Raw genomic sequence first — 25,781 nt, forward strand, 5'->3', positions numbered from 1 at the left:
GAGGGGACAGACAAGAGGCAGAGGGGGGTCAGTGATGATCAAGAGGATCAGGGAGGCAACCAATGAAGGAAAGGATGAATAGGGAGGCAACATCAAAGAAGATAGGGAACACCAGAGGGATAAAGAAAGGGAAAGAGTGAAAAAAGCAACAGCAAAGGGAAGGGAGGGGGGGAGGGGGGGGGGGCTGAGCAAACAGTGAGCCCTGAAAGGTGTACCAGGAGGAGGCAACAAGGGGAAGAAATCAAACATATCAAAGTGTATACATATACACACACAGTAATAATAATGACAATGAAATAACAGTAATGAAAAGAATATTGATAAAAGAAATAAAATAAAGCACATATGAAAAACTGGGGGAGAGAAAACTGTATACATTGTAAGTACACAAAAAGCAGGCAAGGCAAGATAAGCACAAGTATGTGTAAACAAACAAAACCGGGTGTGTGTGTGTGTGTAGGTAGAAAAATCTGTATAAAAGAGACTCGGACTAGAGGAAGGAATCAATTGGGGAAAAAAGGGTCTGCAAATGGGAAAAGGCACAAAGAAAGAACAAAATGAAATTGAAAAATGAAAAAGCGAATAATAATGGTAATAATAATAATTTAACAAAAACAAAAAAAAATTATTATTATTACCATTATTATTCGCTTTTTCATTTTTCAATTTCATTTTGTTCTTTCTTTGTGCCTTTTCCCATTTGCAGACCCTTTTTTCCCCAATTGATTCCTTCCTCTAGTCCGAGTCTCTTTTATACAGATTTTTCTACCTACACACACACACACACTTGGTTTTGTTTGTTTACACATACTTGTGCTTATCTTGCCTTGCCTGCTTTTTGTGTACTTACAATGTATACAGTTTTCTCTCCCCCAGTTTTTCATATGTGCTTTATTTTATTTCTTTTATCAATATTCTTTTCATTACTGTTATTTCATTGTCATTATTATTACTGTGTGTGTATATGTATACACTTTGATATGTTTGATTTCTTCCCCTTGTTGCCTCCTCCTGGTACACCTTTCAGGGCTCACTGTTTGCTCAGCCCCCCCCCCCCCCTCCCTTCCCCTTGCTGTTGCTTTTTTCACTCTTTCCCTTTCTTTATCCCTCTGGTGTTCCCTATCTTCTCTGATGTTGCCTCCCTATTCATCCTTTTCCTTCATTGGTTGCCTCCTTGATCCTCATGATCATCACTGACCCCCTCTGCCTTTTGTCTGTCCCCTCTCCTCTGCCTATTGTCTGTCCACCCTCCTGCTTTAATCCCCCTCCTTTTACCTGTTGGGCTCCTTGCCCATGACCTCCCTCTCCTTTGTTTCTTTGTTCTGTGTACCCAGCTTGTCCCTGTCTGTTCTTGTTGTGTAAAGTCCTTATATGTGATTGCTTTCCCTGCATGTTTGTCATTTTGCCTCTGACGAAGATTCTGCTAGGATCGAAAGCTCAGGCCCCTTTTGACTCCACTTTACTCCATTGGCTCGCCCTTATTGGATAAGCAGTTTTCAGCAGCTTTTTTTGCTACTTATTACACAACATAAATTATATACAGATGTTCATTTCATAATTTTACAACACAAAGTTTAAATGCTGCTGCCTAAAATATAAATGTAAAAAAAGACACTGTGTGTGAGTATTATATGCAACTGACTCTGAGTAAGCAAGGGGGGCAAACGAGCTTGGTTACGATCATAACACTAAATTAAAGACCACATTTGGGGGTTTGTCTAAAGAACTTGGCTTTTGCAGGTCAAGTTGCAAGGTGGTCACTTGCATCCATGCACACACTACAAAAAGAAGATCGCAGTTTGAACATCAGGCGGCACATGAATGCAGCTCATGTCCTCCTTGAGCGCAGTGTACAAGGTGAGCACCTACAGGGTATTTAGAATTGGATGGTCATCTGCATTGTCTGGAGAGGGTCGACTGTTACAATCACATCAACATTGATCTTCTTCTTACTATACGTCTACATCGCTGCCGGGACAATTTCTCGTTTGTTGCACCTCCTGCACTTTATCGTTGCATGGTTGTTGCGGTGATTTCATTAGTGCCGCACTTCCTCTAGCACGTTGGAATTATCAGAGGCAGAAAAACATGCCGTACTATCAGAATCCGAATTTCCCACCACCACCTCCTCCTCAGTCCTCGACTGATTCGTTATCGTTGTGCAGTTTCTGCAGAAATTCCATTGCTGCGGCATTCTCTTCCGATATTTCTTCTTGTCTCATTTCTTGTAGTTTCTCTTTCAATAATGCGATCATATCCCTTTTCCTCGGTATGCGCTCGATCTTTTGTTTTACATTCGAGTTGAGGTAAGAATTTACAAGGAGGCCGACAACACAAACTGGGAAGAAGTAGACTATGGCAAATAGATCATTGAAGTCATAACCTGGACTCACAATGATAAAACCAAACCACATACCCAGACTTGTAAAGACAAAGGCTAAAATGGATTCGACTACTTCTACATGCTTCGGCTTATATTTTTCGATAATTTTCTGGAAAAGGTATAAAGATACGTGGGTTATTTCATTACCCTCTATGATAAATAGTGTGCTTTGTTTAGTTTCTTCACATTTATCGGCGGCTTCGAATAAATCGATTAGAATGAGACACAAGAATGTCAAGTTTGTGGTGAGGGAATGGGTGAAGGTCTGTGAGGAGCTTCTTTATGCAACCAGCAAATTAGATAATGAGATGTTTTCTTTGAATATGTTAACAAGATACAAGAATGTCAAGTTTAGTGTGACGGAATTGGTGAAGCACTATGAGAAGCTTCTTCATGCAACCAGCCTAATAGATAATGAGGAACTTTTTTATGTAACCAGCCCAATAGACAATGAGATGTTTCTCTGAATATGTTTGAACTGATGTTTACAACTTACAAGACGCAAGAATGTCAAATTTAGTGTGATGGAATTGGTGAAGTTCTGTGAGGAGCTTTTCCACGCAGCCTGTATATGTTTCTTTGAATACATTATGTCAAATTCTGCTTGAGCGCCACAAGCTTTGTTACAGACAATATGTATAGGGTATAGGGAGTGGCACAGTGCTTAAGGCTGAAGTTTTGAGTGCTTCGGTCCACAGGACGACTTTTTGTCGTCGTTTTTTTTTTTCCCCTTTCTCTCTTCGTCTTAAAAGACCATAAAGATGTGCACAGGGATTGAAAGTGGGGGCCAAACTGTACTTTGATTATTGAATAATACGGTATTTGGATGTTTTGGATGTTTGTGTGCCAGAAGGAAAAGATTTAGTCCTTTTTTTTTTCTTTTCTTTTCTTTTTTTTTTTGAGGAGTATGTTGCATTTTGGTATTCGGTGACTATGAAACTTTTTTATTCATTTTTCCAAAGCATTACAGCCGGAAGCAGATACGGGGTGTTTGTGGAATGATAAAGATGGAAAAAAAAATATAAGGAACAGGAAGTTGAAAGGGTGTGATATATAAATCGTTGCTTATGAAAGCTGGTTGGGAAACATCCTGTACACTGGTAGTACAGCTGTACCAACATCTACCTGATGGTGAGGTTGTTAAAAGGAATGGTATTTGAACAGGTCGATAGATGTATGTTAAAGAGAAGAATGTTTTGGTGGCCAAAAGATTAGCATTAGGTTTTATTTCTCCTCTTTTTCTGTATCTGGTACACATGTATTTTTTTTTTTTTTTTTGCGATACAAACTTACATCTATACAAGATGATTTGAAATTTAGAAAGGACATCAGATGGATACACTTTGTTTATACTGTTTTATACCATAACCTCTTATGAAAGTTTGTTATGGAAAAAAGTATTTTCCCCCTAGTGTTGAAGTGAAAAAAGGAATCACCATCAATTATAGAATAAGGATAAGAAAGATTCTGATAAAGCATGTTGTCGTGACCAGGTTGATACATGTATGTATATGCTAAACAGGATGTTTAATGGCTGAAATATGGTTATTCGGGGATTTTTCACATTGTAGTCAGTACACAGTGATTTGTCCTTGAAAAGGAGGTCCTCTCCAGTTTTGCAAATCCATATGAGAGGGAGAGGGAGGTCCCCTGTGGAGTGGTGTGGGAGGGGCCGAGTAGAGGGTGGAAGGATTGTGGGGTTCGGAGGCTTCACGGTTTTCGGGGGACACTTCTACAGGCCGGCCATGTTTGGTGTTTAGATGGGCGGGTTGGTGGGTCGCGTCCCCACTGTTTCTCATGCATTTAAATACAAAAGTTATAATAAGATTTATTTTTCTTTTTTGTATTTGCTCTGTAAATGTAGGACTTGTTTTAAGATAAAAATAGAAACAAGTGTCTGATTTTGATGTATTTTGATTTAGGAATATGTTTTATCTGTATTGACTAAAGGCGGCATTTTTTTCCGAGTTTCAGGTATGGCGTGCATGGGAGATTGGGGAGCGCGGCTCAGAAGGCCCGCGGCCACTCGTCTGAGTATTCACAGGGCTGGTAGGGGGTGTTTTCCGAGGAGTGTGGGGGTTAGGGATGCCATTTTTTCTAATCTCTTCTCCGTTTCAGCATGGACCTACAAAGGTCCATGGTTTCAGTCGCTTTGCGGCGTTCTACGGGGAAGGAATGTACCAGCTTATATTCTGCATAAGATGATGTCACAATGAGAACAGACAGGTGTGTTTTTTTTTTCTCGCTCTCTCTTCGTTTGTGAGTGAGGGTTATTAGTTTGTCAGCCATTATGGTGCAATGTACATTATCAATTTTAGCGCGAAGGAATTGGTGAAGGCCTTAGGGAGCTTCTACATGCAAATGAAGATCGATGTTTTATTTGAACATGTTAAACTCGTCTTGAAGGCAATGTTAGTTGCAAAGAATCATTTTGTTTAAGATTTCATGTGTCATATGTACAATGCTTGAGTTTTGAATACTGATTGCTTGGTAGGTGGGGGAGAAGGCTGTGGGGTTAAGAAAAAGATGTTCTGGATTATTGTTACTGGGGGTTTTAAGAGGTGGGCATCTGGTTCCGGGCAACTTCGTACTTTTCTGAGGTTAGGTTTGTTTTTGAGACATATTTCAGATATTTTTGATAATGAGTAATACAGATGAATCTGGAAAAGATTCTATAGATTGCAAAATGTATTCACTTAATGTAAAGGGAATTAGAGACAGGGGGAAAAGAGATAGAATTTTTTTGTGGTGCAAAGATAAAGGTGCAGATATTGTTTTTTTTACAGGAAACATTTAGTACCAGAGATATAGAGGACAGATGGAGTTCGATGTGGGAAGGTCCCTGTTATTTTAGTCATGGTTCTAATCACAGTAGAGGGGTGCTTGTGCTAATCTACCCAAAGGTTGATATTGATGTGTTTCAGGTTTTTCGAGACAATGAAGGTAGATATATATTTATAGATTGTAAGATACAAGGTACCAGATTGGTATTAGGTAATGTTTATTTTCCCACAAGAAATTATGAAAGTGATCAATTGATATTTTGGAAAGAGGTTTGTAAAACTCTTGCTAAAATTAATAAGAAAGGATATCCGGTGATAGTAGGCGGTGATTTTAATATGATTAGGGATATTGAATTAGATTATTTTGGTTATTCTGTGGATAGGACTCCAAAAAGAATTAATCAAGTAGTTGAGGAATTTATGTCAGAAAATAATTATTTGGATATTTGGAGAATTAGGCATCCTTTGAAAAGGCAATTTACTTATACACAAAAAAATCCTTTTATGCAAAGTAGATTGGATTATTGGATAATGTCTGAAAGTTTGGATGAAGTAAGTATAACATGTGAAATAATTCCATCTGTTGCTCCGGATCATCATGCAATATTTTTGCATTTATATAATAAAACAGGAAATAGATGGGAAAAAAGAAGAGGATCATATTGGAAATTTAATAATAGTCTTTGTGAAAATCAGGTATATGTATTAGAGATGAAAAAGGAAATTGTTAAATTAAAAAATGAATTAAGTATGGAAATACAAGATAAAAGGTTGTTATGGGATTTTATGAAGATGAAGATTCGTAGTTTTACACAAAAATTTTCTAAAAGTTTGGCAAAAGAAAAGAGAATGTTAAGAAAGCGATTGGAAAAAGAAGTACGGGATTTAGAACAGAAGCTTGTGAATGATATGAGTGAAGAGATTTTGGAAAGGCTGGAAAATACAAAAAAGGAATTAAGAGAATCATATGATTATGTAAATGAAGGTATAAAGATTCGATCACGAGCCTCGTGGTATGAAAGTGGAGAAAGGGATTCACGATATTTTAATCAGTTAATGCAAAGGAATAAAAAGAGAAGTATTATTGAGAAATTGAAGATATCGGAGGGTGTTATTTGTAGTGATGAAAAAATTATAGTGGAAGAAATCGTGAATTTTTATAGTAGATTGTATAGTACATTAGATACAAAGAACATAGAAGACTGGAATGCACGTTTTTTTCAAGATTTACCAAAATTAAAGGAGGAATCTCGAGAATATTGTGAAGGTTTGATAAGTAATGAAGAGTGTATAGAGATATTAAAAGAATTAAAATTAAATAAATCACCGGGGAACGATGGTCTGACAACTGAATTTTATAATATATTTTGGCCGGAGATTGGAGGAGTAGTAAGAGAAGCCTTAAATGAGGCATACAAATTAGGGGAAATGTCATCTTCATAGAAGCAAGCAGTAATTAAGTTAATTGCTAAGGATGGGAAAGATCCTTTTTTATTGAAGAATTATAGACCGATATCTCTTCTTAATGTAGATTATAAGATTTTAACAAAGATTTTAGCTAAACGGATAAAGGAAGTTTTGAATGAAGTTATTTTGGGAGATCAAGTAGGTTATATTGAGGGAAGAAATATTGGGGAAGCCATTCGAATCATAGATGATATGATATTTCATACATCTCATTATAATTTACCAGGGTTTTTATTGGCTATAGATTTTGAAAAGGCTTTTGATTCTATTTCTCATCAATTTCTTCAGGAGGTTTTGCGTTCTTTTGGATTTGGCCCGTCATTTCAAAAGTGGGTACAAGTTTTGTATACAAATGCTTTGAGTTGTGTTTTGAATGAGGGGGTTTCTACCGGTTATTTTAAAGTGGAGAGAGGTGTTCGACAGGGTGACCCACTGTCTCCTTATTTATTTATTTTATGCATGGAAATAATGGCGCATAGATTACGAAGGGATAATTCTGTACAAGGAATAAAGTTTGGAGAGGAGGAAATTAAATTAGTTTTATATGCAGATGATATGACTATTTTTATACGTAATGAGAAATCAATTTATAGGTTAAAGATGGTGTTTGAAGAATTTGAAAAAATGTCGGGATTAAAGGTAAATATGGATAAGACTTAAGTATTAAGATTGGGATTATATCAGCATTTGAAATAGATACTAATTTTGGAGAAACGGTTGATTTTGTGAAGATACTTGGGGTTTTCTTTTCTTTAGACGAAGGAACGAAGGAAAATATGAATTATAGAGAGATTTTGAGTAAGATAAAAGTTCTTTTGAATTTCTGGAAACAAAGAGATCTAACTTTGATGGGAAAGATTCAATTACTCAAAGTACATATTATTCAAAAGTTATATATCGAGCTTCTCTCACTCCAGTTCCTAGGTGGGTTTTTGATTCTTTAGACAAATTGGTTTTTGATTTTATATGGAAAGGAAAAAGAGATAAAATTAAAAAAGATATATTGTTTTTAGATTATAGACAAGGTGGGTTAAAAATGATGAATTTTGTTGATTTAGTTAAAGCACAGCGAGTTATGTGGGTTAAGAAACTTCTTAATAAAGATGAAAATATGAAATGGAAGCAATATTTTAATTTTGTTACGAGAGATATAGGAGGAGAATTTATATTTTTGTGTGATTATTTACCAGCGCTGTTGAAAGTGAGAGCTCCATTATTTTATAGGGATTTATTAGAAGTGTGGGTACAAACGAAACAACTGAGAAGTAATGTTAGTAGTAGTTTGTATAGTGGTAATGTTATAATATTCAATAATAAATATATACGATTGAATAGAAGTTGTATATATGATGAAAGTATGTATAAAAAATGGAGTTTATAGATTAAAACATATTTTAGGAAATAATGGTGAATTGAAATGTGATAGATATTTTAGAGATTTAGGTTTAGGAGTTAAAGATATTTTTTTGTTAAGATGTATTTATGAAAATATACCGATGGGTTGGAGGAGAAATATGAAAGAAAAAGAAAAAGATATTTTGGAAACTGATTTTATTATAGGAGGGAAAACAATCGCCATTAGCAATTTAAGATCAAAACAAATGTATTTGCAATTTCTTAAGGAAAAAGAAAGTGCAGTATTGATTTTTGATAGAATTAATCAAAATTATGGGTTTTCTGTCAAGGAGATACAAAATATATTTTTAAGGCCAAGACAATGTACATTAAATAGCCGATTAAGAGAGTTTCAGTTTAAACTGATGCATGGTATTGTTTATACAAATCACCATCTTTTCAGGTTTGGTTTTACTGCAAGTAATTTATGCTCTTTTTGTGAAAAAGAAGAAGAAACATACAAACACTTATTTTATATTTGTGAGCATGTGAAATTACTCTGGGAATCATGTGAAGAAATGATAGAGAATGTTGAATTTAAAAATTGTACTTGGGAAGAAATTTTGTTTGGGTGGAAGGAGGATAATAGGGGAAAACATCAGTTGTTAAATCACATTTTAATTTTGGTTAAATATTTGATTTTTAAAAGTAGAGAATATGGAAAGCCGCCTACATATCGTGAAATAAAAAATAATATTTTAGAGGATAGATTTGAGGAAAAGAAATTAGCATCAATGAAGGGAACTTTAACCATTCATTTTAGTAAATTGGAAAATTTGAAAATAAGTATGGAAGGACCCGGAGCCAGATGTCCACGGGGAAGGGGGGAAGGGAGGGGAAGGGTAGAGGGGAGAGGGAGGGGGGAGGGGGAGGGGGAGGGGGTGATTAACGGGAATATCGATTCCATTTGGTTGTATATCGATTTTATTTGAGTGCAAATTGATGTGTTAAATATTTCTTTGTATGAAGCACCGTTACGCTGAAAGTACAGCTCCATTTAATATAAATATATATATATATTTTTTAATGAATGCGCTGTCATGTTAAAAGGACAGATCCATTTGATTTTAATGAAAGCAAGTAAGCAGTGTATGTTGTTGTTGTTTTTTTTTTTTTTCCTTCTCGGTGAATTGTATTTCCTTTGCTAATGCACTGTTCCTGCTGAAAGTACAGCTTGGTTTTGACTTCATTATAATTGTGTTTTGCTAAATCGTGAATTCTGTAATATATATGATTCGATTTATCATAAAATTGTATTGAATATGGAATCAATAAAAGATTATGGAAAAAAAAGATAGAACAAGATAGAAAAAGAAAAACGAGGCGTTAATATTGGCAAAGCTCATTACTATGATAACAACAACGACATACCATTTACTGACTGTCTCATAATGAAGGAGGAAGCCTGCGTGTGTGTACTACACTATTTGCGTTAAGTATCTACACATTCCAAAAGTAGTATGGCAAAATGTTATGATTGCTACACAAAAACAAGGTAGTAAGAACACGAGTGACATTACTGATTGTCGAAATCCTATTTTAAGCACATCTTTGAAAAAAATATTTTTTAAATTGCTCATTATATACCTAGAATTTCCTGGAAGGATGAAACAATAAACAGACAAAATAAACAACAAACAAAGCCACAGTTCGAGTTTACTAGTGATATTTCGGCCAAGCGTAAATACTGTCATTATATACAGTATATCGACGATAATTCCCCCAAAACAGGGATTAAAAAAGAGAAGAGTTTTGAATCGTTTTTCCTTCAAAAAATGTTGAAAAGGTCTAGGTTTATATTCTGGGATGTAGGTTAATGATTCGGGTTCAAACAATCCATACGATAACTGACGCATTTGCAACACGTCAGTCTCTGCAACTTGTATGAAAGTGATGATCGCTTTTTTTACGGCAGACGGATTGTGCAAGTACATCAGCAGAACGATTGACAAGCTAACGAGTAATAAGCAACTGCTGGGGTTTAGAAACAACGAGAATCTACTTTCAGTAAGCGGAGAGATGTTACCAGTTACGTCTACCACATACTTGGGATCAATTTCCCCGGTGTTTGTGAAAAGGAAGGTTAATGTACGAACAAGTAGAAGAAGAGCCAAAACGATAACACCGATGATGAATCGGAGGAGAGCAACCCACTTTTTCTCCCCAAAACTGAATAACAGATGATGCTTCAATCCCAAAGGTAAATCTGTATCAGCATTGATGAAGGTGTCCTCTGGTTGAGTAGTCCCACGATACATGGGTTCATTCCTTACAAAAATGAATAGTAGACGGAATGGAATCACCAAAGCCAAAAGGGTACTAAATATATTGATTACAACCTCGTAAAGTTTATATAATTCAAAATAAGTAGTATAGTGCATGGTGATGTTCAGGTTTACTGTCCAACAACTGTAAAACGTGTCTCTCAATTGAGCACCGCCCGAGCCATTAGAAAAATCTCCTGTCGCATCTTTTACTCTCCCGACGCAAATATAGGACTCTTTCTTCGCGTAGAGATCAGTATTTTCCTGCAGTGACTCGTTGGCAGATCGAGCTACAGCTCCAACATAACTGACGAGTGTCTGCAGACGCTGTTCATCTGAGGCATTGTAGTAACAGTGATTAACGGGAAGATCAACGTCAAGTGTCAGGTAACCAACGCTGTGACTCAGAGTCCACAAAGAGAGTTGTACATAATCCAGTGGAAGAGATAACAGGCGTCGGCCCTTACCCTTCAAGGCCCAGACAAAGGTGCCTGGATCGTACTTGTCACCAGAATCTTGAAATAAGTTGGTCATGTTTTTCACGAAAATGCGAGCGTAAACGATGTCTACTCCCGACGCCATCGCAATCTGGAACTTACTTACGGCCTCTGGGGTGGCGCCTATTTCACAATTTATTGCCGTTGAGACATTGATTGGTCGTGACATAAAACTAATTCCAAGGCCTTGTAGGTTCTTTGAGGAGACGGATAGCGAAGAGGTGGTGTGCTGACTTGATTCTGCCACCTCGATTAGCAAAGCAAGGACGATCCCCAATATGACTGCAGTGCGAAGACAGTTGTCTTCGGATTCATGACTTCGTTTTGAAGACATGTTTTATTAGTTACATGCACAGGATCTAATATCGGACGCTTTCACGAACTCTTTAGTCAAAAGATCTGCGGTCTAATGACTCCAGCTTACCACAAGGCAATCGATTGAAGAGCTGCAGCTTTGATTGAGTTTATCCGTGGTACCAGCAACGCAGCAGTATACAAACCTACTGTGAAATGCAATGTAATGGGCATCGGACCATATCAATGACTACTGCATGGGAGGTACCGTGATAAAGGTGATTAGAATACAGACAACACCCTCCGTTATCATGGCATATTTTTCCCTTTTGTTTGTGAGATCACGTGGTAGCCTCGCTTTGTCCCGATTTTCAAAGAGCAGAAAACTATTGAAAAAGAAATAATCCTATCCACAACACCGCACATACTCAAAAGAAATGTTGGAGATGTGAGTAAAAAATGATTCCATAACAATTGCAGGGAAAAGCGACAATAGAATCATGAACATGGTATGGAAAAGGTACAAAGAGAGAGAAAAAAAAAATGGCTGGCGGTTCCCACAATACATGTACAAGGCAATGCCTCATAGTCAACAAGCAGTATCTTTCATAACGTTTTACTGTGCTTTTCTCTTCCACAATCAGTACTGTTGTTTCTAAATAAAGTCTGAAATTATTTCAGTGCATCTTTCATCTGGCTAATTGAATGGAGAGTTTGAATTTAATTTGTTTTCTTGTAGTGACTGAGTATGAGTTTGTTGGTGCAGCACCAACGATATGTTATCAACAACAAAAACAAAAGAAAACAAAACACTGCTGCTTGAGTACTTTTTCATTTGATGACGGTGTTTCCGTCAGCTCCAAGACACTTTGACAAACTATCATGAGTGTAGACAACAGTCTTTCGAGAACGTCACACAGTGTTTATATCGTTTCATTAACGATTAACTTCATTCTTTCTGGTTATTGACATGAATAAGGACTGTTTCAGTTCGTCTTTTTGGAATTTATTGCTTTAGATATTGTCGAACACATTATAAGTCGACTGACATAATAGATTTACTCCTTTCTGTGGGGGAGCTGTGGCATAGTGGATAAGACTCCCGACTCCAGATCGGAGGACCCGAGTTCGAATCCAGCCCAGTTTTACGTCCTTGGACAAGATGCTTTTACCCACCATTTCCCTCTCTACCCAGGTGTATAAATGGGTACCTGGCAACGATAGGGTAATAGTAATGGCAGGGCCTTCTAGTAGAGCTGTGATAGCACCGAAGAGGCTGCCCTGGGTAAATAAGACCTTATCATTATTATGTTATTGTTATTATTTCCGTGTCAGGAACTTTGGACAATGTGCATACGGCTGTAGGGATTACTGTACCAACCGGCAATCAAAGCACACAAAAGGTTAATGTCCATCCTCGAGGGCTTTCCCTCCACATTTTCCTCATCCCACTGCACAATGCCATATCTAGGGTTCGGACACCATTAATCTAATTCTGCGCAACGTATATCATTTGAATTGCAACAGCAAGTCAGCCGTACTCCATAACATCTCCTCTTTTTTTGGCCTCATCTGAAGGTTTGTTCACGATTCCATTCAAAATGCACAATGAAAATAACATAATCGTTCCGATATCACGTTTCATGAGAGCGATAAAAACACTGTCGTGCATTGGAGGTTCAATGATTCGTTTGATAATATTTTTGTTCATTTTTTCTAACGTTCTTCTATATTTCATAAAGATATTGTATTTCTATTGTCATTCTAACTTCTCTCATAAAAAATATGCTTTAAATAGCAGCTCCGTTTATTATACCTACCTGGCTTCATTTCGTTTTGAAATAAGCTTAATACTCCAAATTCGTTATTTTATTTTCAACAATGTAGAACGTTGATATTTGCTACTGGTGCATGGTACATGTATTTATGTTGTAACAGATTCCTTTCGTATATATACATTGATGTATATACAAACACACTCAGCAAAAAAAGAAAGTAAACACTTTTTCGAAGTCATATTTTTCATAGAAGATTTTTATGAAAATCAATGTAATATTGTATATACCATGTCAAAGGTAATTTAATTGGCTATTAAACTAATAGGTCAATTAAAAAGAAAATTTTTACGCATGAGTGAGCACATTCGCTTTTGTCCTCCAAGGCACAAAATTAAAAATGGCAAAAATTGACATGTGCTCTTTCATTTGCAAATGCCCTTCACGATAACTTTGACAACAAAAGACCAGTTTAACACAATGAGAGACATGAATGAAACAGGAAAAATAAGTTTTTGTTCTCTTTATCTCTCTATAACCTCTAAGAAAAGCAAAGTGAGAAACTAAAGGGGAAAAATAAAAATTTTCTGTCAAGTCAAACTTCAAATGACATAGGGAATAATAAGCATAAAGATGATTGGATGAGCAGAATTTCTTTATCTATTTTCGTAATCTATTGATTTAAGGGTCAATGTGAGCATTTCAAGAACCAAATATTATTTACAATTTCTTTATTTGAAGAATTCAAATTTCTACTGTTTTTGTTAATTTTTACTTCTTCTCTTATTTCATTTGAATTTAGATTTGACATAGGATGCTTTATCTTCCTCCATATATCATAGAGATCAAAGGCTTATTTTTGCAAACTTAATTAATGTTTGTTTTTGTGTGAAACTTGTTGTTTGTTCTTGTTGTTCCGTAGAAGAGCACATACGCATGAATGACAAAGAGGAAAACAATAGTGTTCACTCATGAATAAAGTTTCCCTTTTTATTGACCTACCAGGTTGACAGCCAATTAGATTACCCTCAATATGATATATAATACATTAGATTTCAGCCAAATATTCTATGAGATATCTGAACTTGAAAAAGCGTTTACTTTCTTTTTTGCTGAGTATATATATATGAATGTTCGTTAAGTTTGCATTCAATGAATGTATGAACAATGTCCCCTTTAACGTTGCAATTCGGGCACAAATCATCATAACTGAGATTAACCCCATTTGAAATTTTGCTTCTTACTGGCAATACAACGTACAGCAATATCAAATGGGTTAGTCAAATACCGGTTAGTGTTTGACTAAACACAGTCACGTGATGGAGGCACATTGGTTATTTTGGCCCATGGGCAGAACATTTTTGTAATGTTCTCCCATGGGAAAACATTTTCACGTAATAAATGACAAACGATTGAACGATCATATTTTTCACGCAATCGATAGGATAAATTTGCCTATTCCATATAATGTGAAAAAGCAGATTTGACTAACCCATGATGGTGACTTTTGTTGTTATAACATGAACCAAACGTTCCACCCTCAGGGTTTGAAATGCTATTTCGGGAGGCTATAAGTCTCTCGACTCCGTCGCGGGACTTATAACCTCCCTGAATAGCATTTCAAACCCTTCGGGTGGAACATTCGGTATGATCCCTCCCCCGCCAGTCATCATCTATATAATGTTGAATTAAATTCGCGTAATTTTTTCTTTCATCTTATAAAAATATTGTATCTGAATATACTGACCTAATCAGCTTGAAAATGAAACTTGTTCTCCCAATAAAAAGAATATGTAGTGGTTGACAAATTTTTCGAAAGTATCAAATTATACAACGCCCTGCTGCTTAAATCCATGATACATTTTTTTTGGGGGGGGGGGGGGTGGGGCAACAATTTAGTTTGGAATACACAATTTATCTCAGCTTATATCACCTGGCCACGTACTCTCAACGACTCTTGGTGTTTTCAGTCTTGTGGGTTTGTCTTATTGCCCTTTCCATCCACCATAGAATCTTTCTCTACCAAATTTAGGTTCAAGGGTCCGATTTAACACAGAGTCAGAAACGTTTAAACTTTCCATCACAACTCAAAACAAAATCTCTGTTTTCTATCAATGCTGAGTTTCTCTGAGAACGCCAGGACAATAATAACTTCTTTTTTTTTTCAAAACTTGTAATAGATATGATCGTACGTACAGTGCCGATAACTCTCATCAAACATTGAATATAACATTCGGTTCTTTCTGATTTTGTATTCAAGTATGTCATAATATATGTGTCTTTCTGTGTTTACCCATGCCACATAGCGATATACAGATTAAACTGCTTTCGGAACATTGTTATTCGCAAGGGATCTCAACTCCATGATAGGTTTCCAGACCCTTCGCCAACTGGACTCCGCGGCGACGACAAAACTTCATTTAACTATACTAGTTTTCGACGTTGAGGGCGTCAATGACCTGAATAGCAAAATAGTACCGACAGAAGGTCTGTAAGCCAGACTAATGAGCTTGCTTCCAGTGTCATAGCGGGAGTAGAGATCCCTCGGCGAAATAAGATCAATTCAAATCAATATTAGTCCAATATGAACAGGGCTCCAAAGTAGAAAACTCCAGTCTACTTATATTCCTAGTAATATTGAATGACGTTTTACTTGTTTTCGGCCAACGTACACAATAATGGAGACAAATTTTGTCTGCATTTGTATTGTCTGCGTTTGCATTGCGATCTCAGTGGTCTCAGCTCACGCTATAGAAGCCAAGCGTTTATAAGTAGCAATAATAGTACATTCGCGAACAAAAAGATTATGACTCTAAGTACTATGACGCAAATCACTTTAGCAGAGGTTTCTCACCCCAATGTGATTCAAATTTTATCTTAAGCCCCGGTCTCACATCACTCCACGTCTAAATCACGTACAAAAAGTTATGAAAATCTGGTGGACGCGGTCGCGAAAGTGGTAATTTTTTCGTCAATTTTGATTTGGCCGTGCTTTGTACGGGGTATGGCCGTTGGCGGCTGTTCCACTGCTGAAGCACTGCCTAAGCACGGCTAACCACGTCCAGCCACGTGTATGTACGCAGAAAAATCCATTTGTCAGTGGTAAGCCGCTAAACACATGCTCTTTCCAGTGATACCAACGCGTAACACGCGTCAGATGACCGTGCTCTGCCCGTGACAGACCGCTAAACTTTCGCGTCTTACCCACGTCTTACCGCGTCTCCCGAAGTTTTAATCACTGCCGGAACACGGATTATCACGTGTGTTTCACGTGTGTTGCAGGTCTTTACCACGTGTGCCGCCCGTGGTTGTCCGCGGAATAAAATTTTGAGCAGTTCAAAACTTTTTACCGCGTCCGACGCCGTTCCGATTTTTTCCGGCGTCTTGCCAGGTCTATAAATCGACCGTAGCTCGTCTTAAACTCGACATCAACGCGAACAACATCGTCTGCTTCACGGGAGACCACTTTTTGATGTGTTTTGGCCGTGATTAGGCCGTAAAGCGCTGTGTGACCGGGCTTTTAATCCATTCACATGAATTCATGTTCGTCTGGTTCTCCTAACTCCTAACATGCAATTCGGTAAATTCAGTATTTAATTTTTTTTTCAAAAGATTATCATTTTTGACATGAAATAAGTCAAATTTATGATAGATCCCTTTGTTTATATCTATCTCTAAGATTCACGACGCAATTTCGCCATTCAATTTCTCGACGGTTCAGTTTATTAGGACTACATGACAGCGTTCCAAAGCAAGTTTTAATTTCGTCTAAAGAATAGAAGTTCGCATTTCCAATTATTATCTTTTTTACTTCTTTGTTTCTTTTCGGTTCTAATTCTGCATTCTCTATAGTTCATAATTCTTAGAGATCATTATCATTTATATTCTATTTTTCATTATACAAAGCATATCATCTTAACTAATCACGATCGTTATAGAAAATCATGAGCGTCAATTTTATTAAACTAGTAATGTAAACTCACACAAAAGATTCAGTGGGTAAAGGTTTGAAATCATAGGATTAGTGGTAGATACCCAGTATTAATATGTGCATCTTCTTCAACATAATTTTCTCTCCACCCGAGTGTACTCACCCATCAATTGGACAGCTAGATATTTTGGCAGATTTATATCTGGGAATGTTTTAACCACTGGCTGTGCTTCGCTGGAAGAAAAGACAGAAAAATACATTTTTAATTATACATTATTAAATTATACATTAATAATTTCCTCATGATGTATATATATATATGATATTACTAACAAGAACATGGAGCAGCTATAGGGAAAACTGGAATGACACCACTTTCACGATTTTTTATTTGAATCCTCCTTTATTTTGCAGTTTCGGCGATATCAGAAGACAACAGTAAAATTGCATGGCCATTGTTTTACATAGATAAATTGTCGCTGATAATTTAGATTGAATAAAATTAAATTAATCCTGGGAAAACCTACACTATAATCACACATACCCATTCCGCGCTCGCGCTCGCTCACACACACACACACACACACACAACACGCACACACACAAACACACACAACAACCGACACGATAGTTGTACATATATATATATATATATATATATATATATATATATATATATATTTGTTGTTATCATCATTCATATTGTTATCATTATTATTATTACTATTATATGGGTCATTTTAAATATTATATAAATATGTGTGTGTGTAAATGTAATACAGTGAAGACCTGAATATAAGAACGACCCAAGTCTAATTTTTGGCCAAATTCAGTTTGACAAGGGAAATTTTAGCTTTCGAATTTGCATGGTCTCATAATGATAAATCCTAATTACCCCCGGAAGTGCCTGAAACGCATGAGTTAAATCTTATACGAATGTAACAATGAAGGACTTGGGTCATATTTACATCATATCATAGCGCCATCTCTCATCCTTCTCTCATATCATATAGCAGAATATCATGTATATGATTCAAAGAACGACCCAAGTCCATCACACAAAATGGTCTCTCCACAATTATTTATGTAAATGTTAATTGTCATAATAATATATGTTCTAATTTGTATACACAATGTTGCCTTCCCATCACAGTTAAAAAAATGTATTATTGAACAAATAAAAAAGACATGAAGTTTGTTAAGTTTACTCAAAATGGTCTTTCATGGACTTGTGTAGTTCTTATATTCAGATACTCGTATTTATATCACAAATTCTTACATTATTCAAGCCGGTATAAGATAGATAATAGAATAACATAATCATTATGTATGCGTTTTAACCACTCTAAAGAGTGGATTTAGCGCAATGTAAATCCACATTATCATTATTAGTATTGTCATTATTATCATTATAATACACATGTAGGGAATAAAGATGAAATCTATGGCGAAATAATATGTCCATAATTACGTTGGCGATTTTGATGATATAACATCACGTTTATTGATTAAACTCTACACATGACGAATAATAAGAAAGACACGTCAATTCTAGGTGGATAAATGAGCAATAAAATGATGTACTTATGACCATTTGTCATGGAAAAGTATTAACAACATTATATAAGTGTATAGGTATCGGGATGTAAGGTAAGTTACGATAAAGGTGAGCACAATCGTGGGTCACTACATTAATACTTAGGATAACACGGCACTCTATTTTAGTTTCTTCAAAAGCAAGAATTAAACAAAACATGACGGGAAATTATTTCAAATCTTGCCGCCAAAACGTGTCACCAAATGATTAGCAGCATTCTTGACATATTCACCACACCGTCACAACAAAGGATGGTAATATAGTGTTCAGCCAAACACGTCACATAATTACATACAGTAACCTATATAAAAATTATCTTGGGCCTGTCCCATAAAACTTTCAACCTGGCAATGCCTGGGAATAACCCAAGCATGGTGTCAGGTGAATTTTTAAAAGAGTTTTTTTTTTTTTTTTTTTTTTTTTTTTACTGTGTTAAAGTCAATAGCAGCATCCTAATAACCTGGGTTTTCAGTTCCAGAGTTGTTTTCTCTGGTAAATGTATAATTATGTTATGAAACAGGCCCCGTGTGTCACAATATAGCTAAATACATGAACTAATTATGATGTGAATAGTAGCCTACCCGTTCAATTTCTAATAATTTCCAATTATCCTTCCGAACGGAATTATCGCTCCATGTAATATGTGCAATACCACAGATCCTGCAATTTAGTGCACTAGATTCCGTGAAGTACCATAATGTAACTACAACAAAAGTACGTACAAAACACATTCATACAAATATCCAAAACTATTTGACTATATATATATATATATATATGGAAATGATTTTGATATTCCCTCCAGTCACACAAAATTATTGTATACAGACGTTATTTGAAGCTGATGTATCAAGCTACATCTCAAATCTGTAATCGTATACTTCCTATTCTGTACAAAGGATTAAAATCATGTGTATCTGAATTACATGTATGTATTCTGAATACACACTGATGTAAACAAGGGTAGGAGCCCCTTTCGAACTTGATCGCGACATTGATCAAAAGACTGAATTTATATATAAAACATCACTGGCTGCTTATCTTGCCAAAAAAACAAAACAAAACAAACTTAGTTTATCCAAGCTGAGCGTCACGTGATGTACTGTAACTACAAAATCCAAACTGCAGTTCCAAAGTCTATGTACATACGGTTACACCGTTCAGAAAATTTCGTTTTCTATTCTATTTGAAAACAGCAAAGGATTATACAAGATTTAAAAAAAAAACACATTTCTATACCAGCACAGCACAAAAAAAAAAAAACCCTGCACAAACAAAATGTTTCGCTTTTCCCAGCTGAGTGTCATGTGATGCACTGTAACTAAAAATCCAAACTGCAGGTCCATAGTCTATGTACATTATAGTGTTACGCTGTTCAGAAAACAGCGTTTTCTATTCTGTTTGAATACAGTAGAGGATAATATAAGATAAACAAAACAAAAACATTTCTATTCGAGCACAGCACATTTCTGCAATTCATTTCAAGGAAACATCCTCTCAAACATCACTTTGTTTATCTGCTTCGTATAAGCACAGAAAATATATCCAAGTTTCATCACCTTATATTTACAAATCTTAACGCAAATGAAACAGCAACTGCAAACCATATTTACTTCTCATAAACGCATATGTGAGAATGTAATGCTTTCCATTGTTCCCTTGTCTATCGCTACTTTTAGTTTTGCTTGTACATACGAAGCAAACACTCTTGGGCCTACCCCTGACGACAGTTCTGTAACGCTGCAAAGTGTCGAAATTCAAGAGAAACTTCGTTGTACCTCTATTCTATCCCGATACTATAACACAGAATGGAATCTCTTGTGTTTACAAGAGCAATGACGTTTTGTTTGTTTGTTTCCATCTGTTGCACTCCTTGTGTTGTCCTTACTGGAATGTATAGAAATAAACAATACACACAAAGTTCGTCCAAACTTGCCTGACATACAAATGGTACAGGATACATTATCTTATTGCAGAGCACACCATTCGAGTCAAAACAATAATTACACTTGTCTCTGTTTTTTATACCACGGCGTACGAATTCATAGTTGTTTCACAGCGCTTTACATCACTCGTCTATATAGCGCTGCTTTATACTGCTATAACTACACGTATAACGCATTCACGCTATATCTGTGTAGCTTCTCTTAAATTGTATACACACAAAAAATACAAATCTAAAACCAAAGACAACTTATCAAAATTAATACACCGTCAGATAAGCACGTATAGAATCCACCAAGGAGATAAAGGAAACAGGAAAAACACCTACCAGCACTCGTACCGCTGTGCGGGGATACTCGATCTGCTCCGTCGACATGGGGAGCTCAATGTATTCAGTGCCCCGAGTCAACGCCAGTGATGTCACAACTGCTGTACAGTCATTTCTTCTGTTACCATTATTAATGGCAATTATACATTCATTATACATATATATATATATATACACCGAAAAGTATAATATTCCCCTTTCTAGGATGATACAGAAAGAAAACAAAGAGTAAGACAACGATCGAAATGAATGTGCGTCCCCTCACAAAATGATAATGATTATTTCGCAGTTACAAAGGCTACATGCGAAACGAGTGAAACAACCATGACAAGGCAGCTTTTTTTTTTTAAAGTGCAGTAATGGAAATAGGCATACATATAACCTGAAATTGAATGACATTTCATAATTTACTAAGATAAGCAGCAGTTATATATTTTTCGAGAAGATTGACTATGAGCACGAAACGTATCCTTCCCCTATAATGCCAGTCACGGCTCCCGGAAAAATTCCGAGAAAACGAAATTGTACAATAGATATTACTTTGATGTGTTACGTAATAATGACAATGCTATCAACACAACTTAATAATATGAACACCTGTAATGCGCCGGTATCCATCATTAACAGATGCTCATGGCACAAGAGAGGCAGAAAGAAAATACCAGTGAAAAGAGGTATGAGAAAAGGAATAAGGAAATGTTTACAAAAAAGCTTGTCTAAATAACCAGGTTTTAAGTGAGCTCTTAAACTCACTTAGAGAGGACAGATTACGAATGTTTTGTGGGAGTCTGTTCCATAGGAATGGGCCAGCATACAGAGAAATGATCGATCACCCCAAGAATTATGAGTTTGTGGTACAGCAAGTAGAGATGAGTTTGAAGACCTAAGGCGCCTAGAAGGACTATAAGGGGTTATCAAGCTACAGTACTGTTGTAGTGAGGAGCAGTTCCATGCAGTGAATGAAAAACAAATATCACTTAACTTGAACATGATTCGATAATGAATGGGCAGCCAGTGTAGAGAGATAAGTAAGGGTGTTACAGTTCTCTCGTAGGTGACAGTAAAACTAAACGGGCAGCATTATTTTGAAGCTTTTGAAGACGGTCTAGTTCTGAATTTGATGTGTTATACAGTAGAGCATTACAGAAATCCCTACTTGTCTGCAACTCATAGAAAATCATTATCAAAATGATATTGAAATTGTGATACTGTAAATGGAAGGGACACAAACTAATTTGAAATGGACCGTATCACGACAATACCCCCCGCGGGCATTTCCCCCCCCCCCCCCCGCTAAATACTGGTCAGTGATAATGTTACAATAAAGATTAGGTTTATGTTTAGGGTTCGGAGTTTGGGTTAGGGTTAGATTCAGGATTAGGGTAAGGGTCAGGGGAGGGTTCGGGGTAATTGCCCAGGAGGTAATTGCCCTAGACCCGAAATGGACAACTAGTTTTCTACTTAAATATGATTTTTATGTGCGTTTTACATGAATTGAGACTTGATCGTATAATACTACAAGGGCATAGGGGTATCTCCATCATTAATCTAAATATTGCCAAAAAAAAAACATCTTTCATAATTCAAAAGACAAAGTTGACACAAAATGTGCTCAGATATGAACGTAAGGAATGATTAGAAGAAAGTAAACGTTCGAAGCTAAATAGCAATATCACAACAATCGAGAACTTTAATATTTCTATACGAAACATTTTGAATTCGCCTTTGTTCAATCTAGAAATATCCCTGCTCGTTTTCAATAGCAAACTTTTTTACATGCACCTGGTATTGTGATTGTACATTCCGCTCAACTACAGGATTTGACTTCGATATCGTTATTAATCGAGGAATGTGCATGCCAACGGATAGGCTGTTCCCAGAGCGTTTGTTCAATGAACTGCCCGGCATCTATTTTTAATGCCTCGTGCGTATTCTGCCAGGTTTTGGGTCAAATAAAATTGCCAAAGGGATTGGTTGTTTCATGATTACAGTAACTGTTTGAATGCTTGATTGATTTACAACTCTAGCTGACTTTTGTTGTTGTTGTTGTGTTTTAAAGAAAGAAGAGAGAGAAAAAATGGGGCCTATACGACTAATAATTTAGCTGACTTTTGATATTTTCGAAAAAGTTTCAACGATTGAGAGAGAGAGAGAGAAAACCCCAGTAACACGGAAATATAAGGGTGTAACTACATTGTACATATCAATGGCATATTGATTCTTGGACTACAACAAACAGCTATCGGGAGCTTTACTTGTAATCGGATTGGCCATTCTCGGGCATCTTTCTTGACGAAGAAATGGTGTCTGCGCAGAACCCGATTCAGGCGTCTCCTCCTCCGTCGCGGTTGGTTCAGTACCACTACGAGTAGGCCTACTATCGGCTTCCGGCAATTCCTTTAGTTTCTTCTCCAGAGATGCAACCATTCTTTTCGCCATCGCCATCTCCTGACAATCTTGTTTCTTTTTTGACATTACGATAGACTGTACAAGCGGAGAAAGTTGCTTTATGACATAGACTAGGACGAAGAATAATACATCAGGCAAATGAATGATACCCTCAATCCGGTGCCAGGTCCAAATAGTATATGCCAGTAGCACGGTCATACACATTAACCGCACTAAGAGTCGGGGTACTTCTCTATATATTGGCCTGTATTCCCTCATTATTTCCTCGAAAAAAACTAACGATACCCGGAGTTCACCACTTTCTTCTTTGAACAGGTCGCTTTTTTTAACATCTTCGCCACATTTTTCTGCAGCCTTGAACAAGTACAGTAGAAGGTCATGATATCTGTCACATAAGCTGCTATTAATATTGGCAACGTAAAGTACGAACATACACACGGCGATAAACGGGTTACCGAGCTCATCATAATTGAGGAGGAGACCAACAGCAATGTAAGCCACCATTTGCAAGATGTTCACAGATATTACATACGCAAAGAGTACAACAGTTTCTATCATGACCCAAAAAAATAGGAAGGAAATAAACTTTTTGGCTACTTTTTTCAACCTCCAACCACTCTCTTTGTCTTCTCTCTCTCCCTTTCCACTGAATATACTTACAAATATTCCCAGAGGAAGAACGACTGCAAGATACAATAAAGGGATTGTATAAAATGGAACAATCACTAACAGGTAAAGATACACGCCAAGTTTTATAGCCAATGAATGTTTTCGAAAACCTTCAGGTAGCTTATTGAGGGGGAAATATTCTTCTACTTTTACTTTTTTAACAGCACCTTGGACTTGCTTCAATGACCTAATAACTTTCACGATACCTATATTGTTGGTTTTCCAGCAATCAGAATCGAAAAAGCGCAAACAGTAGAACCGTAATTTCATTATAAAATCAAAAAGAGCCCGTCCAGTATAATCTGGGAGGTAGCCATCTGATTCGAGGATAACTATCGGTCCATAGCGTTCTACATAACTTGGCATGTCTTTTTCTCGTACCTGAAGTAATAACTCCACAGATTTTTTTGCGTTTGAAGGCTCATATGCACGTGCCCAGATGTAGCAGAGTAGCAGGACTGTCGATGAAGCAAGGAGTAAACCACTGCAGACCACTGGAATCCATGGGAAGTTAGAAGTCAGCTGCCAAACGCCACCAGTCATGGATACTGTATATACATACTTGTTATCGATTCCTCTAGTGTTGGTGAAAAGGAAGAGTATTGTTCGAAACCACAATACGAATAAAAAGACGACGATACAGAGGATGCCTCGTAGGAAAAGAGCCCATTTCTTCTCAGAATTACTGAAAAGCAGTGTATACTTTAAACCCACAGGCACTTCTGTATCAACTGCGAGAAAGGGGCCTGATGAGTAATAATCCCCACTCGACTGTCCAAAAAGGCTCTTCTGGTGAATGAAGAATAGCAGAGCTAGTGGAAAAAAGAGAGCGACGATGCAACTTATAGTGTTGATTATGAGCTCATAGCGTCCTCGTGTAATTACAAAAAGAGGACTAGGTGTGACACCAGTATTGTTCTGCTTTACAGTTAAGCAGCTGTAGAACGTATCTCTCCCTCCAAAATTTATAAAGTCACGAAAGATATTTTTTCCGACATCCTCGCCGACTCTCCCGACACAAATATAGGAGTCTTTTTTCGAGTAGATTTTGGTTGATTTCTGCAATGATTCGTTGGCAGAACGAGCTACAGATTCAACATATCTGACGAGTATCTGCAGACGCTGTTCATCTGAAGTATTGTAGTAACAGTGCTCAAAGGGAAGATCAACGTCGAGATCCACATGAGCAACGCCCCCACCCAGAGTCCATAAAGATAGCTGTACATAGTCTAGCGCCAAAGATAATAACAATTCGCCCTTACCCTCCAACGCCCAGACAAAGCTACCTGGATCGAACATGTCACCGGAATCTTCAAATATGTTTGGCATGTCTTTGATGGAAATGTGAGTGTAGACGGTCGCTACTCCAGACTCAAGCACCATCTGGAACTTATTTACGGCCTTGGGGGTGGTGTCTATTTCGCAATTTGTTGCCGTTGAATCATTGTTCGGTGGTATGATGGAACCATTTCCAAGGCCTTGTGGGTTCTTTGAGTAGGAAGGTGGCGCAGAGGTTGCTGTGATGGAACTATTTCCAAGGCCTTGTGGGTTCTTTGAGTAGGAAGGTGGCGCAGAGGTGGCTGTGATGGAACTATTTCCAAGGCCTTGTGGGTTCTGTGAGTAGGAAGATGGCGCAGAGGTAGTTGTGATTGAACTATTTCCAAGGCCTTGTGGGTTCTCAGCGTGGATGGGTGGCGCGGAGGAGTTTGTGATGGGCAAGTGCAGCGATTCTCCCGTCTGTACGAGAAAAACCAGGACGATCCCCAAACTGGCTGCAGTGCGAAGACAGTAGTCTCGTTTGGAAAACATGGTGGATGTAGGCCCTATGCATACAGGACTGGCTTTGGATATTTTCTTGATTGTTCTTTGAAGTCAAAAGGTCGGAGGTCTTAAAATGTCAGTGTATAAAGAGGCAACTGACTTAAGATCTGCGTTGACTGATGGAGTGTCCGTTTTTTCCGAAGTCGAATACCAGTGAAGCAGTCCACTCAATAGTTGCGACTTCCAACAGGAATGTTCCTGCGCACCTTTTTATAGGCTTTTGA

This window comes from Diadema setosum, chromosome 16 (assembly GCF_964275005.1).
Source record: "Diadema setosum chromosome 16, eeDiaSeto1, whole genome shotgun sequence".
NCBI classification, from domain to species: Eukaryota; Metazoa; Echinodermata; class Echinoidea; order Diadematoida; family Diadematidae; genus Diadema; species Diadema setosum.